The 18,019-nt window shown below is 43.3% G+C and overlaps 1 protein-coding gene across 1 annotated transcript in view; it reads left to right on the top strand.

Annotated features, from left to right (window-relative positions):
- Nucleotides 1–250: 250 nt before the first annotated feature.
- LHFPL2 (LHFPL tetraspan subfamily member 2) overlaps nt 251–18,019 on the top strand; it is a 149,053-nt gene continuing 131,284 nt past the window's right edge. Inside the window, exon 1 of the mRNA XM_040340763.1 lies at nt 251–365. The gene's annotated coding sequence lies outside the window, so the exon portion shown is untranslated. The remainder of the gene's footprint in view (nt 366–18,019) is intronic.

Genomic DNA, 18,019 nt, shown 5'->3' on the forward strand with positions numbered 1-18,019 from the left:
CCCTGCTCTCAGCTGTGATCTCCCTCCAGTGTATGGAGGTCTCCCCCCTGTACTCAGCTGTGATCTCCCTCCAGTGAATGGAGATCTCTCCCCCTGTACTCAGCTGTGATCTCCCTCCAGTGTATGGAGGTCTCCCCCCTTTACTCAGGGAACTCCGCTCTATCTAATACACCAGGGACCGTCTGACTGCCAGTCTGGAGGGGGCGGGCCCGGTGACATCACGGGGGGCGGGAACAGGCTGGCCGGGCGGCTGGCTGCTGCTGGGGCTTTCAGTGCACGTTGTATGAGAGCCGGGGGAGGAGGGAAGCTCCGTGTATACCGGGGAGAGAGGAGAGCCCAGTCCGCTCTGATCGTCCATCCCTGGGGTGAGTGTGAGCTCCGCTTCATTGTTATCAATGGATCCCATCCCATCAATGTATACTCAGCATGCAGGGGGGTCCCAGCACTCATCAATGGGACGGGGGTATCTCAGACAGGCAGACTGCCAATAAAGGGTTAACCTGAGCTTTTCATTGAAAGGGGGGGGCTAAACACATGATTCCCCCCCTACAAGTGTTCTATGAGTTTTGGAAGTTTTAGCCTTTTATTTATAAATGTGTTTATATTTTATATTTATCTCTATGTATTCAAATCTTTGGACGCTTTAGCCATTTGTTTTATACATTGTATAGAAATATATACTGTATATATTGTAAGTTTTAGTCTCTTATTTATAAAATGTCTTTTTATATATTTTTGCAGATGAGTTATTGAAAGTTTTAGCCTCTTATTCATAAATGTGCAGATATGTTTTTGGAAGCTTTAGACTTTTATTTATTTATTTATTTATTAGAGATATATATTATAGCTAAAGCTTCCAAAAACTCATCTGCATGAATATAAATAAAATGCAAAATATTTATATTTTGCATTTTTTTTTTTTTTATATTCATGCAGATGAATTTTTGGAAGCTTTAGCTATATACAGATGAGGTTTGGACCTTTTTATTTACACAACTTTTTCCGTTTTGGTTACTTATTTTTTTCTCTTTCCTTCCATATACTGTACTTCATTAGCAGTGATCTGGGTCCATTGATGCAAGCTGGAGCTGAAATAGACACATTGTTACAAACAATAGCAACTACGGTAGTTAGATGAAACCTGACTGACTGCTCCACTTTTGTTTCTTTTCTTCTTTTTTCCTCCCTTTGCTCTAGCTTTGTGTTGCTGTGTGTTATTGCAGTTGCTGACTCTTCTAGGTGTGATTTCATGCAATAACCTCATTCCTTCCAGCGTCTAGGAAAAATAGTATAAGTGCCTTCTAATAATGGTTTTCCTAAGGCAGCTGTGTTCTGCTTTCTGTCCGCAGGGGGCACTAGAGTGGCCTCACGTGTCCTTTGATGACAGTAGAAGTGCATTTTATCTTCTTCTCCACATCAGTAACTTCATAAAGAATAATCAATGACACGCCATGTTTGAAGTTTCGGGGAAGGGAGATCAGTGGTTGGCCTGCAGCTGTGGTCTGTGCACTGGGATGTGTTGTGATTGCATTGGGGATTAGTACAGAGGCTGGTAGATGGAGGGGGGGCTGTGATTGTATCTTCAGACAGACCACCCAGCGTCTTAGGGAGGACAGCAACGTCCTTCAGCTTGAGAACCGAGTATTGTGCTCCACAACACGTTAAAGTTATAAAAAAAGCAGTCTTTTGGTTTGGTATGCTCTTACTGCAGAACTCCCTTCCTAATTTATTAAAGGCATGTATAATATTTTGTACATTGAGTCCCTGTCCTCAAGGAGCTTACAGTCTAAAGTCGCTATCTTCCATACTAGGCCCTAAGCTTTTGGAGTGCAGGAGGTATCCAGAGGATCCAAGCATGGGGTGAACATGCAAACTCCATGCAGGTAGTGTCCTGGAGGGAATTCAACCCAAGGACCCCATCGCTACAAGGCAGAAGTGGCAAGAATAAAGCGTTCCTCTGAGCCGCCCATAGACACCCCCCCCCCCCATGCCCACAGCTTCTAAATCTTGTTTATACATTAAAATATTGCCACTATATACACTTTTGGCTGATCCGTATATCACAGTCAGTGATAAACTGCACAGTTTCTCCATTGTTAAGTTCAGGAAGGTGGAAATTTCCACTGCAGCCTGTATACACGCCCACGTGTGTGTGATGTCAAGATCATGTGACCTGGCTAGCTCTGATCAACAAGTAATTATTCTCTCCAGCATAAAAGACACAACTGAGCATGTGCAGGTCAGCTAACAATGCCTGTGTTAGCTGGAGTGTCCCAGATACAGTGCAGGAGGGGAGGATCTCTGCATACAGGATAAAAAGCACAATGCAGAGGATTAACCCCTTAAGTTCCACAGTGAGTATAACAAGCATGCTATGCTGCATATACAGACTGATTTTACTGTTGTGGGTTTGGTAACCCTTTAAGATTAAAAGCAACAAATTGACACATTTTGTGAAAATTCACTACCTGTCTTGTTCTTGTATGTATTTTTTTTTTTTTTTTTTTTTTTTTTAAGTCTATAATATGTAATGTTATACGCTATTCTTTTTTTTTTTTTAACCTCTAAGTGCAATTTCTGTTAAATAGTAATCTAACACCCCCTCCAAGTCAATCTCATAACAGTCTACAGAAAAAAAAAACAGGCCACAGATGCAGTTCTAACTGGCCCATACAAGCAGCGTTCTGGTAACCATGGCAACGGTTGGGTAGCCATTGTCCCCCTGTTCAGTGCACACGATGCCAGCTTCCATAGGCCTATACATCTACATAGGCAGGCTATTCTTTTCTCTAGGTGCTGCGGGTGTATGTGTAGTAATGAAAAGGATTTTGGCTTCCTGATTGCTGCCATGGATACCGGCATGCCGTCTAGCTCAGGCATTTGCTTCTGAGGGTTTTTTTTTGTTTTTTTTCTCCTTTCATAGACTTTATCTGCTTTAAAAAAAAATCTAAGTCTGCAGATATCAAATGTTAGAAAATGTCAAAGAAAATTGTGTTTTCCTTTAACGGCCTCATTCAGTAAGGTCTTATGGATTATGCACATGGGTGTAAAAAGAAATGCGCTCAGACTAGTACTGTGTATATAGCTGCTTACAAAACTAAATGCAGTAGTATTGTGTATTATGGGCCACAGATGTGTTGTGCTCCGTAATCTTTTTAAGAGTTCAGTTGCAGAACATCATAGTAGAAAATTCTGTATCTGCAGTCAGTATTTCTGCATAATTGACATGAGTACACCTTTGTATGTGTGGGGATTAAAAACTGCCCTAGAGGAGGGGGGGGAAGTGTTTGTTTGGGGTGTGAATGGTTTACAGGCCTAAATGCATTCAACTGGAAGCAATGTAGGGACCCATTTACACCAGGGATCCTCAAAGTACGGCCCTCTAACTGTTGCAGGACTACACATCCCATGAGGCATTGTAAATCTCTGATATTCAGACATGACAAGGCATGATGGGAATTGTAGTTCCTGAACGACTGGAGGGCTGTTTTTTAAGTACCCCTGCTTTACACCATATGCATTGGGCTAACCTTGCCCAACACAGACTAGACTATTTGCCTTCAATCCTATACGGTCAGTTCATATCACTGTGCAAAAAAAGTAGGACATGTAGTTCTTCCAGTTCAGCATGTTGGGACAATTTTTACATGGTTACATTGGTTTAGCTTGGCATGTCTGTGGGATCCCCCTGGAAGCAGAGTGGAGAGGTTGCTTAATGACCTCAACAACTCTACCTCATCCAGTCAAGGAACACTTTGCATTTATCGATAGAATGCAAAGTGTTCTCTGCATGGCTCTCATGCCAAGTGAGTGACCTCCTGTGTTCACTAAACAGCATCACTGTAGTACCAGTGTCCACTGATTTCCAGGGATTAGGCAGGTATTGTACATGCATTGATCCAAGCTAGGCCAATGTTACTATGCAAAAATATGCATGTCTGGAATTCAGCTTAAAGGGGAAGCTCTTCCTCACCCCCCCCCCCTCCTCCAGTGCCACATTTGGCACCTTTTGGGGGGGGGGGGTATCTGGTTTTGACAGGTGCCCGTCCCCACTTCTGGGAGACCTTGCTGCGGCGAGATCTCTCAGAAGTTCGCATGTGCGTTAGGGAACTGACCGTGGAGTCGCAAGGCTTCACTGACGGTTTCTCTTGCAGGCAATGGCGGCAGAATCACCTGAGACACGATGGAAACATCAGCTGGGGTGCCGACATTGCTGGATTTCGGGACAGGTAAGTGTCCTAACATTAAAGTCAGTAGCTACAGTATTTGTAGGGGGGGCTGGACCTCTTTAAGACTGGGTTCACATATATGCAAATTGGAGGCGTTTTTAAACCGCATCATGTGAAAATGATCGCCTCTCAATGGAGCTGGTTCACATATGTCCAGGGCGGCCGTGGTGCGGTTTGAAAAAGGATGCTTTTGGGTCTGGCTTTCAACGAGGCCGGGTTCACAAATGTGCGGCACTGGTTTGCAGTCTGATGTTTGGTGCGTTCCTGTTCAGGTGTGAATTTTTACCTGATTGGCACCTGAACTGGTGAAGAGGAACGCCCCGGACTGCAAATTGCAGCCGCACATACGTAAACCCTGCCTTATTGTTACATTAAATGAAGTTGGAAAAAAGAAAACGGCGCAATGTGTTATTTGTGACATATTGGCAAATCTCTCTTCACAGCACACAACAGAGCTCTTGGGGTCTCTTCACACCAGGTGCTGCATTGCAGTGCTGATCATGGCGCATCGCACCGTATAAGACAACCCCCTAATTTTCCAGGAAAAATTTTGATTTTGGGATATACTCACTGTATAAGACTACCCCCTTCCTTCTAGTCTTTCTGGAAGCTGAGGGGGAGCCAGAACCGCTGACAGAAACTGGCTTTTTCAAACCTCACTGTGCCATTACATTACATGCCCGGACTGTGCCACTGTGCCATTACATGCCCCCACATTGCCACTGTGCCATTACATGCCCCCACATTGCCACTGTGCCATTACATGCCCCCACATTGCCACTGTGCCATTACATGCCTGAACTTGTTGCGCCCCCCCCCCCCCCCCCAGTGCAATAACACTCACTTTTTTTTTTTCAGCGGTGACAGTCCCCCATGCTGCGAGCGTGAATGATTTCAAAGCCGCGCCTTCACTTCAGAGTGTTCTGTGATAGGCGGCACACAAATCTTCCCAGCAGCGCCTCTGTTCTGTTTCCGCCTATCACGGACGTCTTCTCATCTCGTCCGAGGATGAGAAGGCATCTGTGATAGGAGGAACACAGAACAGAGGCGCTGCTGGGAAGATTTTTGTTCCTCCTATCACAGAACACTCTGAAGTGAAGGCACGGCTTTGAAATCATTCACGCTCGCGCTCGCCGTATGGAGACTGTCACCGCTGGGAAAAAAAAAGTGAGTACTGAGACCGTACCCGGCGTATAAGACGACCCCCGACTTTGGATGCATGTTTTTGCATCCAGAAAGTCGTCTTATACGCCGGAAAATACGGTATTTTTTTTTTTTTATGGAACTTTATTGAAATATGACACACTGACATTTCGTTAAATTCCCTCAGCCACGGGGTGGATTGCCTTGCACGATCTGTCAGCAAATCCTGTGTAGATATCAGTAATTTATTCCCCTCTTCCACACCCCCCCCCCCCCCCCATCTGAATGAGTCCTTACGAAGAGCTAAGTTTGTGTAGAACTGCAATATTCTGTGATGCCCAGGGGAAAAAAAAGGCAATCTCACGACAGGTATCTGGGGTCTGATTTGTTGCCATGGGTTACTGCACATGATTCTTCTCCAGTTAAAGGCACATAGTCTTGGATATTCAGGGTGGTGCCTGTGCTGTGCCAAGCTGACATGTATCTGTTAGCATTCTGTATGGTAACTGGTGATCTCAGGATGACTCATCCCACAATTCTTTGCTTTGTTGTTCTACATGTGAACTTAATGGGACTACTGATGCTGCTGGGACCATTTGTGAGAGAGCTCTGTACACTCAACATTTACCACAAAGCATTAGGTTTTCACTAGAAGCCCATTACTTGTCGTATACAGTATATACTAGCTGTGCTTGGCCTTCTATATATACTCATTGATGTAATATCTGCACTGTTATACACGGTATTTCACAAAAGTGAGTACACCCCTCACATTTTTGTAAATATTTTATTATTTCTTTTCATATGACAACACTGAAGAAATTATACTTTGCTACAATATAAAGTAGTGAGTGTACAGCTTGTATAACAGTGTAAATTTGCTGTCCCCTCAAAATACCTCAACACACAGCCATGAGGCCCCTTTCACACGGCCGGATAGAATGGTGCTTTTAGCTGCGGATTTTACCGCAGCTAGAAGCACACAAAGCTTTCCTATGACATCATACACACACTACGGTTTTGTTACCCACGGTTTTGTGCGGATAGAAAGAATAGATCTCAATGCGTCCAGCTCCGAAATCCCGCAGCTATAGGCACATAACCGCAGGTAATCGAACTGTCAGCTGCGTTTGGTATGAATATTGAGGGGGAACTCCACGCCAAATTTTAAATAAAAAACCGGCATGGGTTCCCCCTACAGGAGCATACCAGGCCCTTGAGTCTGCTATGGATTTTAAGAGGAACACCGTACGCCGATTATATATATATATATAAACACCCTAGAGAATAAAATGGCGGCCGTTGCAATACTTTCTGTCACACCGCATTTGCGCAGCGGTCTTACAAGTGCACTTATTTGGGGGAAAAATACACTTCTTTTAATAAAAAAAATAAGACAACAGTAAAGTTAGCCCAATTTTTTTTTATATTGTGAAAGATAATGTTACGCCGAGTAAATTGATACCCAACATGTCACGCTTTAAAATTGCGTCTGCTCATGAAATGGCGACCAACATTTACCCTTTAAAATCTCCATAGGCGACGTTTAAAAAAATTCTACAGGTTGCATGTTTTGAGTTACAGAGGAGGTCTAGGGCTAGAATTATTTCTCTTGCTCACATGTGTGGTTTGAACACTGCTTTCATATGCGGATGCTAATCGCGTATGCTTCCCCGTGCGAGGGGGGCGCGTTTCTGGCTCCTAGATTCCAAGCAAATTTGTCAAACCCTGATAAAATATTATGACCGCCATGTTCTTCTCTAGGGTCTTTTCTAAGAAAATATATGTAATGTTTGTGGGTTCTAAGGCTGGATTCACACCTATGCGTTTTTAGTGCATTTTGCACTACAGAACGTGTTCCATAAGGGAACCATTTTAAATGGATTGTAGTGCAAATCTGCAAAAAGCACTTAAAATGCATTGGTTTGAATCCAGCCTAAGTAACTTCCTAGCAAAACAATACTGATTGTAACTTGTAAGCAACAAGTGTCAAAAATAGGCTTGGTCTTGAAGTGGTTAAAACTAACCATACTTTCTGCCGACACTACCAGTTGTGGAAGAGGGCTCCACATCCTTATCGCCCTGACAGTGAAAAACCCCCTTATCCAGCCTCATTGTGTGGCCCCGTTGTCTTGCACCCCCGGGACTGAAAAGTTTCATACTTTTGCTGTGTGTGTGTGTGTGTAGTGTAATAAATATATAAATTGTGTATATTTATGTTGTAAAGCGCTGCGTAAATTGGCACTATACAAGTATATTAAATAAACTAAACTGGAAGCCTGCATGGCTAGCGAGACAAAACCACCCAATGTCCTATTCATGCTGACATGGGGTGCACCCACATTTTAGTTTTTTTTTTTTTTTTGGCGAGCCCGAAGTTGGGCTTTTATACACAAATCTTGTTACCTGGGTCCCTGAGAGACATGGAGAACTGGTAGGTGATGTCACCTTTCGGTATCTGCCCAGTTATGGGTGGATAGTTCCTCCATCGCCTTATATTACTGATTAAAAGTGTCCTTCCATACATCTGTACTACATTATATGCTTTGCAGTAAATATTTCCATTTGCAATGATGTAAATCCAGATTGATTTCACAATCTGGCCATTTCACTCTTCCCCCTTCACCATATAAGCTAAGTGGCAAAGTGACATGGACTTTTCTAGATGGTGAGTAATGGAGTGCAGCAGGAATATGTCACTTTATAATAGAAAACTGATGTCCTGAGCTGCAGGATTTTTTTGCTGCAAGAAAAAAAGAAAGGCTTCCTATGTAATGGTACACAGGGAAAGACTCTGTTCTGTTAGGCTCCATTCACACTAATGCTTTTTTTTATGCTTTTTTTTTATGCATTTTTTTCTGGCTAAAAAAAAAAAACGCAAATTGCGGTAATAATGCACGTCAAAAAACGCAGCAAGCACTGCAAAAGCAACATGCATAGGTGTGAATCGAGCCTTCTATTGTAAAGCAGATATATAAAACTGGTGGGTTACAATGGGTGTGGGGGGGGAATTGCTTATTTGTGTACTAGATGCACTAAAGTGTAACACGTGATTGTAGCCTTGTCCTAGGGGACTAGACCTTGTCCAACATTTTAGGGGCACATCCACAAAGCACTTACGCCGGCGTATCTCGAGATGCGCGGCGTAAGTGTAATTATGCGCCGGCGTATCTATGCGTGGTAGCTCTGTCTTTCGTGGTTAGTAAATTTTTGTTTTTGATTAATTTATTTAATGTTCTTGTGACTTGGGTCCCCTGGAGCTATTTGGAATCGAGTTGAATATTGTGGACTACTTGTGCAGAGCACAGTGCTGCGTAGAAAGGATGGAATGGGCTTAAAGCAGAGGTGCCCAATCTTTTGAAGAGCGAGGGTCACTTAAGTGACTTGGTAACCGGTCATGGGCCACAAAGTTTGCCGGTCAATGTCTACTATGCATATACGGCAGGGCTTGACAAATTTGCTTGGCATCTAGGAGCCAGCTAAAAAAGTTAGGAGCCAGGAATGCGCCCCGTCCCGCGGAGCTCGCGTGCAGAAGCGAACGCATACGTGAGTAGCGCCCGCATATGAAAGCGTTGTTTAAACCAGGTATCGCTGCAATTGGTAGAGCGAGAGCAATAATTCTAGCCCTCTGTAACTCAAAACATGCAACCTGTAGAATTTTTTAAACGTCGCCTATGGAGATTTTAAAGGGTAAAAGTTTGTCGCCATTCCACGAGCGGATGCAATTTTGAAGCGTGACATGTTGGGTATCGATTTACTCGGCGTAACATTATCTTTCACAATATAAAATGGGCTAACTTTACTGTTTTATTTTTTTAATAAAAAAAATGGGTATTTTTTCCCCAACAAGTGCGCTTGTAATACCACTGCGCAAATACGGTGTGATAACAAAGTATTGCAACGACCGCCGTTTTATTCGATAGGGTGTTAGAATTAAAAAATATATATAATGTTTGGGGGTTCTAACTTGTGTTGTGTTGTCATACCAACGGCCACCACAAGAGGACGCCATATTCCAGAAGGAACCATAGGACTGCAGAAGGCCGCAAAGCCGCGGCCTCAATTGCTGGCGCGGCCCGACTAAATCGCGAGGTGGGGTGCGCACGGAGACAGGGTACCCCAGCAGTCTTCCATTCTGCTGTCGCCAGCTGTTGCTGTCCCAGGCAGAGTGCATTTGGTATCTCTCTGCCTGTATCAGGAGGCGGCGCTATACAAGAAGCCTCAGCTTATGTGGCTCTGCTCCGCCACCGCTGGCTTCCTCTACTACCGACCTCATTCGCAACCATAATGCTCTGAGATGGTGGGTCGGCAACCCCGCAATCTGGGCTTGCCAATCGGCCACCCCAGATTAGGTTATCGCGGGCCACTGGCTTAAAGGAATCTTGTTCTGAAAGAAAGATGGAGGCCACAATTGCTACAGAAATATTTCATCAAATATTTGAACAAAACATTTAAAGGTGTTGTAAGTGTTAAAAATAAAAATAAAAAAAACATACCATACTTGCCTCCACTGTGAAGTTCGTTTTGCACAGGGTGGCCCCGATCATTGTCTTCTGGGGTCCCTCGGCGACTGTCTCGGCGCCTCCCCGCAAGAGCTAACCCCCTCTCTGGGAAGCGCTCTTCCGAGGGGGTTAGCTTGCGGGTGCGCTCCGGCCATAGCCACCAAGTGTATCACTCGACCCCATGGCGCGCCGCGTCATTGATTTGATGGACAGCAGCAGGAGCCAATGGCTGCGCTGCTATCAACCTCCAATGAAGAGCTGCCTCAAGCTGGGGGAAAGCATTGCGGGATCACGCCCACAGAGTTTCGTGGCTCAGGTAAGTAAAATAGGGGGGCTGGGGGCCCGAGAGTGCAAGGTGTTTTTTCACCTAATGCATAGGATGCATTCAGGTGAAAAAACACAAAGCTTTACAACCCCTTTAAGGCTCCATTCACGCCTGAGCGATTTGGATCGCAAGCGGAAGTGACGCAATTCCAGAATCACGTCAAAACTATGCGTTTGCACATTGCACATTTTTTTTCTTAATAGCACTCCAAACACAGTGCGATTTTTGCCTGGATTGGAGAGCGACAAAATGCGCTACAATCACGGCAAACACAGCAAACACTCCTGGCTCTGTGCCAAGATTTGGTACATGAGTGTTTTTAGAGCATTCAAACGAGCGGTGCAGCTCCTAAACATGCTCTGCTAAAAAAGCACTGCAGCAGCTGTCGCAGCGCCCTACTCAGATTTGAATGGAACCTTAAGCCTAGGTTCACATATGTGCGATCTCAGACATTGCATGTGATTCGCACCCGCACCACAGGTGCTGATCACATGTGATGCCTGTGCAGTACGAGTTCCTTGGATTTGTACGAAAATAGCGCAGGGACTTTTCCCCGCACTAGAATCGGATCTGTGTTCTCACCCATGTGATCTGACTCATGTGCCAGTTCACACTGCAATCTGTGAACCAATCTGGTGGTGTCATTAACAATGTATTGACACCCGCAGTTGTTCAGAGGGCAGTGTGAACTGCCTTTGGGAACCGGCGCTGGTTCCCGCATCGCACATATGGGAACCTAGGCTGAATGTAACACTTTTTTGCAGCGTTGTGTGCATGTAACATACAGTTCTAGAAGAGTCTTTTTACAAGTGAGTGTAAAAGCCGTGGGAACTGTTTTTGAACAGATTATACAGTAGTAGTGTTGTGCCTGGGGTTGGTTGTTTTATTAATAAATTATATAAAAATAATGTATGTATGTATGGTGAGAGAGATAGTTGTGCTCACAAGTTTACATACCCGGGCAGAATTAGATTTTTTGGCCATTTTTCAGAGAATATGAATAAAAAAAATGTTTTTTACTCATGGTTAGTGTTTGGCTGAAGCCATTTATTATCAATCAACTGTGTTTACTCTTTTTAAATCATAATGGCAACAGAAACTACCCAAATTACCCTGATCAAAAGTTTACATACCCCAGTTCTTAATACCGTGTATTGCCCCCTTTACCATCAATGACAGCTTGAAGTCTTATGTGGTATTTGTGGCTGAGGCTCTTTATCTTCTCAGATGGTAAAGCTGCCCATTCCTCTTGGCAAAAAGCCTCCAGTTCCTGTAAATTCTTGGGCTTTCTTGCATGAACTGCATGTTTGAGATCTCCCCAGAGTGGCTCAATGATATTGAGGTCAGGAGATGGCCACTCCAGAAACTTCACTTTTTTATTCTGCTGTAGCCAATGACAGGTCGACCTGGCCTTGTGTTTTGGATCATTGTCATGTTGGAATGTCCAAGTACGTCCCATGTGCAGCTTCCTGGCTGATGAATGCAAATGTTCCTCCAGTATTTTTCTTACCATCAATTTTGACCAAATTTCCTGTCTTTTTGTAGCTCACACATTTCCAAACCATCGGCGATCCGCCTTCGTGTTTCACAGTAGGAATGGTGTACATTTCATCATAGGCCTTGTTGGTTCCTCTCTAAATGTAGTGTTTATGGTTGTGGCCAAAAAAGCTAAATGTTGATCTCCTCATTCCAAATGACTTTGTGCCAGAATGTTTGAGGCTTGTCTTTGTGCTGTTTGGCATATTGTAAGCAGGATACTTTTGTGGCATTTGTGTAGTAATGGCTTTATTCTGGAAACTTGACCATGCAGCCCATCTTTCAAGATGCACAATAAGGAGGCACTTGAAGAAACAGCCACACCACATGTTTTCAGAGAGTCCTGTATTTCACCTGAAGTTGTTTGTGGGTTTTTCTTTGTATCCCAAACAATTATCTTGGCAGTTGTGGTTGAAAACTTAGTTGGTCTACCTGACCGTGGTTTCGTTTCAACAGAACTTCTCATTTCCACTTCTTGATTTAGAGTTTGAACACTGCTGATTGGCATTCTCAATTCCTTGGATATCTTTTTATATCCCTTTCCTGTTTTATACAGTTCAACTACCTTTTCCTGCAGATCCTTTGATAATTCTTTTGCTTTCCCCATGACTCAGAATCCAGAAACGTCACTGCAGCACTGGATGAAAGATGCAAGAGTCTGTCACGAGTTCAGAAACTCATTGACCTTTTATACACACACACACACACACACACACACACACACACACACACACACACACACACACACACTAATTACAAGCAAACAGATCACAGGTGAGGATGGTTACCTATAATAGCCATTCAAACCCCTTTGTGTCAACTTGTGTGCATGTTATCAGGCCAAAATCACCAGGGTATGTAAACTTTTGATCAGGGTCATTTGGGTAGTTTCTGTTTCCATTATGATTTAAAAAGAGTAAACTCGGTTGATTGATAATAATAATGGCTTCAGCCAAACACTAACCACGAGGGAAAGAAAAGTTTTTGTGTTATTTATATTTTCTGAAAAATTGGCAAGAAATCATAAATTCAGCCAGGGTGTGTAAACTTAAGAGCACAACTGTGTGTATATGCATGTGTGTGTTTGTGTTTCCAAAACATATATTCAAGCTATAGATATATAATGGATGCATATGAATGTGGAGTGTAGTTTATCTCTCCATCTGGAATTCACGGTATTCCTAGCAATGGCTTATGCCGCGTACACACAATCATTTTTCAGCATGAAAGAAAACTTTGTTTTTTCAGCATGTCTAAAAAACGAAGTTTTCCCAACTTCATCATTAAAACGATGTTGCCTACACACCATCGTTTTAAAAAATGATCTAGCAAAGCGCGGCGACGTACAACACGTACGGCGGCACCTTAACCACTTGCCGACTGCCACATGTATATGTACGTCCACAGAATGGCACGTACAGGCATATGGGCGTACATGTACGTCCCCGCCTTTCCGCGGGTCGGGGGTCCGATTGGGACCCCCCCCCCCCGCTACATGCGGCGGTCGGATACCCGCGGGGAGTGATCCGGGACGACGGCGCGGCTATTCGTTTATAGCCGCTCCGTCGCGATCGCTCCCCGGAGCAGAAGAACGGGGAGAGCCGTATGTAAACACGGCTTCCCCGTGCTTCACTGTGGCGGCTGCATCGATCGAGTGATCCCTTTTATAGGGAGACTCGATCAATGACGTCAGTCCTACAGCCACACCCCCCTACAGTTGTAAACACACACTAGGTGAACCCTAACTCCTACAGCGCCCCCTGTGGTTAACTCCCAAACTGCAACTGTCATTTTCACAATAAACAATGCAATTTAATGGTCATTTTCACAGCAAAAAATTCAATGGTCCCAAAAATGTGTCAAAATTGTCCGAAGGGTCCGCCATAATGTCGCAGTCACGAAAAACATCGCTGATCGCTGCCATTAGTAGTAAAAAAAAAAAAAATTAAAAAAAATGCAATAAAACTATCCCCTATTTTGTAAACGCTATAAATTTTGCGCAAACCAATCGAAAACTAGTTTTTTTCATGCTGAAAAATGATCGTGTGTACGCGGCATTAGAGCTGTAATCTTTTCACAATACAGGTGAATGGCTGTGCAGATCTGCAGTTTAATTCGTGATTAGGTAAGATGCCAACGTGTTTTAACGGAAACGCACAGTTTACAGTATCCGCTTTTACAATTATGACTTTGAGAAAAGTCAGGCACTTGCACAGCAATGTAAAAGGGGTTACATTACGGTATCTTCTTCAAAGAGGCACAGTTATTAATTTCTAGTTGGAACATTCAGAGAGCGGCTTAATTTGAGTTACCATTCAATAAAAAATTGTTTTATTAAAATACTACAAATACAGCCATGAACAGTAAAAAAAGTCTAAAAATGTAAATAAAAACTTGAAGTACATCTAAAGGCAAAGTTATTATTAAGTTTTTGACAATGGAGGAAAAAAATGTTCCTGCACTACTATTCTAAGTGTTACATAGACTGCAATGTTAAAATCACAAAAGTTGCAAGGAATTTGTTTCTTTTACTAATCTTTGCAACTTTGGCTGTGACTTCACAAGGCTTTGTAAGTTCAGTATTATGTGTCACACTCTGTAGTATTAGGATTTACCAAAGTCATGGAAGTCGCAATGCAAAGTTGCACGACTTTAGGGCCACAGCAATGTGAAAAATATGTAGGTTTATACCTTATTTTAGAGCAGGGAGGTCAACGTCGTCACTGCCCTTTTTTAAAACAATTAAAATAAAGCCTCAAAAACACGTATTGTGTTACAGTAGTGTCTTGTTCCCAGCTTCAAATCCCCTGCCCCACAGTTGTATCCTCTGCCACAGCTTAACGAAAAGCCGATGTATTAACTAGTGATGTTAAAGTACAGTGATCTCTCTTGCTGTGCTATTGACATCTGACAGGACGACGCCCCCCTTCCAGGACACTCCTCCGGTCAGCGCTCTCAGCCATTGGTTGACCTTTTCGGTCATGCCCCTTCGACAGAAGCCGTACTAATGGCTGACTTCTGTTGGACCAGCTGCAGTCCACATGGACCAAATGTAGGCCAGTTTTCTATTGAACCGGCTGATGCTGCCTAACATTTGACACATGTCTCCTAGGCTTTCGTTTGTATGGATCATTTGAGGCATTCAAAGATGAGCAATGTGTGTTTTGCACTCTCTGAATTGTCAATGTTGTGGTCAGTGTCATGACAGCTTTGTCAAGATTAACATCTCTAGCTGCAATGTTTTATTTGACAAGTTCAACCAAACAATACTTTTTAGCCATGCAAAGTAACCTCTGACCTCCCACTACTTGGGGTTAACTAAAGCATGACCTATACAAAGTACTTTAAGATGGAGTGTTCAGCTTTAAGTGTCACATTGGTCTTTAAATTTCCTGGCTTATTTTCTGGTAGCAGTAGGAACCTGCATGCCATGACCTGAAGACAGATTTACAAAGAGTATTTAAAGTGGATATGTCGTTAACATTCACACTTGACGTGAAACGCATAGGCACATGCTAGCATTAACAGATTGTTTTTGTTTTAAAGCAACCTCTACACCCGGCTTGGCGTGCATGCCGGGATTGTTGACTCCCATGTGCGTGGCAGAGTGTATATTCTAAACAAGTTTGTGAACAGGCAGGGAAGAGGGTTTACTTGCAAATGGGACAGGGGGATTGGAGGGGGGCAGGTTCTGCTTAAAGTAAAAAAAATATATCTATTTAGATATACAGGTTTTTTATGCATGTCTGCAAGTCGTCAATGTATCCATGAAATCCAAACGGATGAATCTGTCATAAGCCACAGTGAAATGCTGCTGAGTGTATTTTGTTGGGGACTGTTGACTTTTGCCAAGTGCCGTAGGTGTCAATGATGGGGGGGGGGGGGGCTCTTTAGCAGAGCTGCCATTAATCCATAAGCATTAGAGGCCTATTCTGAATGATTTAAAGGTATTCTATCATCAGACCAAATACCTGTATGGGAGTCACTTGATGGAAGCTATTGGCTAACTTCCAGGTTGTGTACTAGGCATTAAAGCACCTATTACGGTGTTTATCATTATGAGTGACATGGCTTCAGGGAACTGAGTCTGTGTGAACCTCTTGTATTTCATCCTGACATTTTAGCTTATACAGCTGGATATCCTAGTAACTAAATTCCTATGCTTGCATGCTTTCATACCTTTTTAAAAGTCTAACGTTAACACTAGCATTGGATTTTCAGATCTCTCCCCAAGAATGATTTGCTGGGAGACCCATCCCATGTAGTGCCGTAACCTGCGACTGTTTCTTTTGCGACCCTTTTGATGGTCTGAAGCTAAGCATGCACAGTTCAGAACTTCCTATTTTTCCATAGGTCAAGGGTTGGCCTCACTGGAAGCATGCATCCTAAGCTTTTAGTGCAGCCCAAAATGGCCCAGTCCTTGCCTAAATGTCATATTGGGTGGAATTGGGCTGTGTATAACCAAACTTGGGTCGATCATAAATGGCCCAATTACACCCTGTTGGGCAGCATCATGTAAATGTTATTTTAGGGAGCACTCCGAGGAAAGTTAGAAGGCAAATTATCACTTAGAGATTTCTGTCTTCTCAGTGAAAAGAAGGAAGGAAACACCTTGCCCTCCATCTGCTGTTTCTGTTCAGGATGAGTTGTACGATATGCACTGGGCCCCTGGTGGATGTACAGGTAGATATCTGCCATTTGTGGTCAGCCTGAATCTGGCAGGCTGGTTGTATCAAAGTTGATCGATCAACCTGGTACATTCAGCCTGCCCATTAATGGTTCGATTCTCGTCTGGTGCCTGCTGAACCGGCCAAGATTCCAACCCTGTATGGCTGCCTGACATAGAAGACTGATGTTCCAAAAAGTGGTACTTTACATGTTTTAAATGTTCTTGTTTGGGCATAGCCATTACTGCAAGCTTATTTACAGTCATGAGTTGTTGATTGCCTTGCTGCCTCTGCTGGAAGTGTTTCAACCATTTTTTTTTTTTTTTTTTTTTTTTATTCCTATTGGCTCTCTAAAGGGTCCTGGGGGGAGTAGTAGGCCATATATCTTGGATAACTTTTTAGTTGACTTTTGTTCGCCATCACACATTTGTTGTTGGAAAATCCGATCGTGTGTACATGGCATTAAGCTCTGTATACACGGGCCAGAATCTCGTCAGGAAAAAACACACTCTTGGGTTTCTCGGCAGGAAAACTGAGAATCTCACGACGAGAAAAATAGAGAACGTGTTCTCTATTTTTCTCGTCTAGATTCTGGGCAGTTTTCTTGTCGAGAAACCTGAAGGCCTCGTACACACGCTCGGTATACAGCTCTGCCAGCAGTTTTCTTGCTGGTTCTTGCCGAGTAAACCAAGAGTGTGTACGAGGCTTAAGAGTTTCAATTTGTATGCAAGCAGGCAGACCCTTGCACTACATGTTTTTGGTAAATCTGAAGACGAAAATCTAATAGTGTGTATGGGGTCGTAAGCTTGGAATTGTTTTTTTTTTTTTTAAATAAATCTACACCTTCCCCCTATTGGGTGATTATATTCCATAAGGCCTCTCGACTTTTTAAAAAAATATTTTGAAAACTGGGGCCATAGGAAGGAATTGATTTGAAATGCTTACCATTTGCTTGTTGCTGCTCTTCACTCATCATTGATTTAAATGGCACCACATGCGTAGGGCCATTTCTCGGCTCCCCGAGGCGCTCTAGCTCTCATATTGCTCCTCCAGCAATGGAGAGCTTTGGCTCTGTGTGTAAATAAACAATGCTGATGATGAAGCCTTTTAGCAAGTTTTCTCTGATCTGTACTGGGATCTCCAGCTTTGCTCAGTATGTCAAAGTTTTTATGATTGTTAGGAAAACAAAAGCAAACACAATGTCTGCCATTTCCTTTCTGGGAGCGAGGTTTGTGCTTTTCTCATGTAAACAAGCTTGATTTGTATTTGGCCTATTTAGCATCCAAATTCACTAATCTACCAAAAGTGCCAATTTAAAGGGCATAGAGACCCAAACAATAAATCCTTATTTGGTTCCTTTTAGGTCTGCTTAGCTGGTCATACATTACTCGAAATTCGGCCAGATCAGCAGGGACTGCCCAAAATTCAGTCCATGTATGGACAGGGTGGTTGTACAGACGTTGATTTGGTCTGTCTGATTTTTTTATGCTTAATTAGCCCCACAGGCTATAGCTGGCAGCGCTGATCTGTATTCTGATGGCTGGGAAGTCTCCCTATTGTCAGAATACAAGAGCTCAGCGGGGAGGATTTCCCCATCCAACTCAAATGTGTGGATGG

The sequence above is a fragment of the Rana temporaria genome, chromosome 1, assembly GCF_905171775.1.
Source record: "Rana temporaria chromosome 1, aRanTem1.1, whole genome shotgun sequence".
In the NCBI taxonomy this organism is placed as follows: Eukaryota; Metazoa; Chordata; class Amphibia; order Anura; family Ranidae; genus Rana; species Rana temporaria.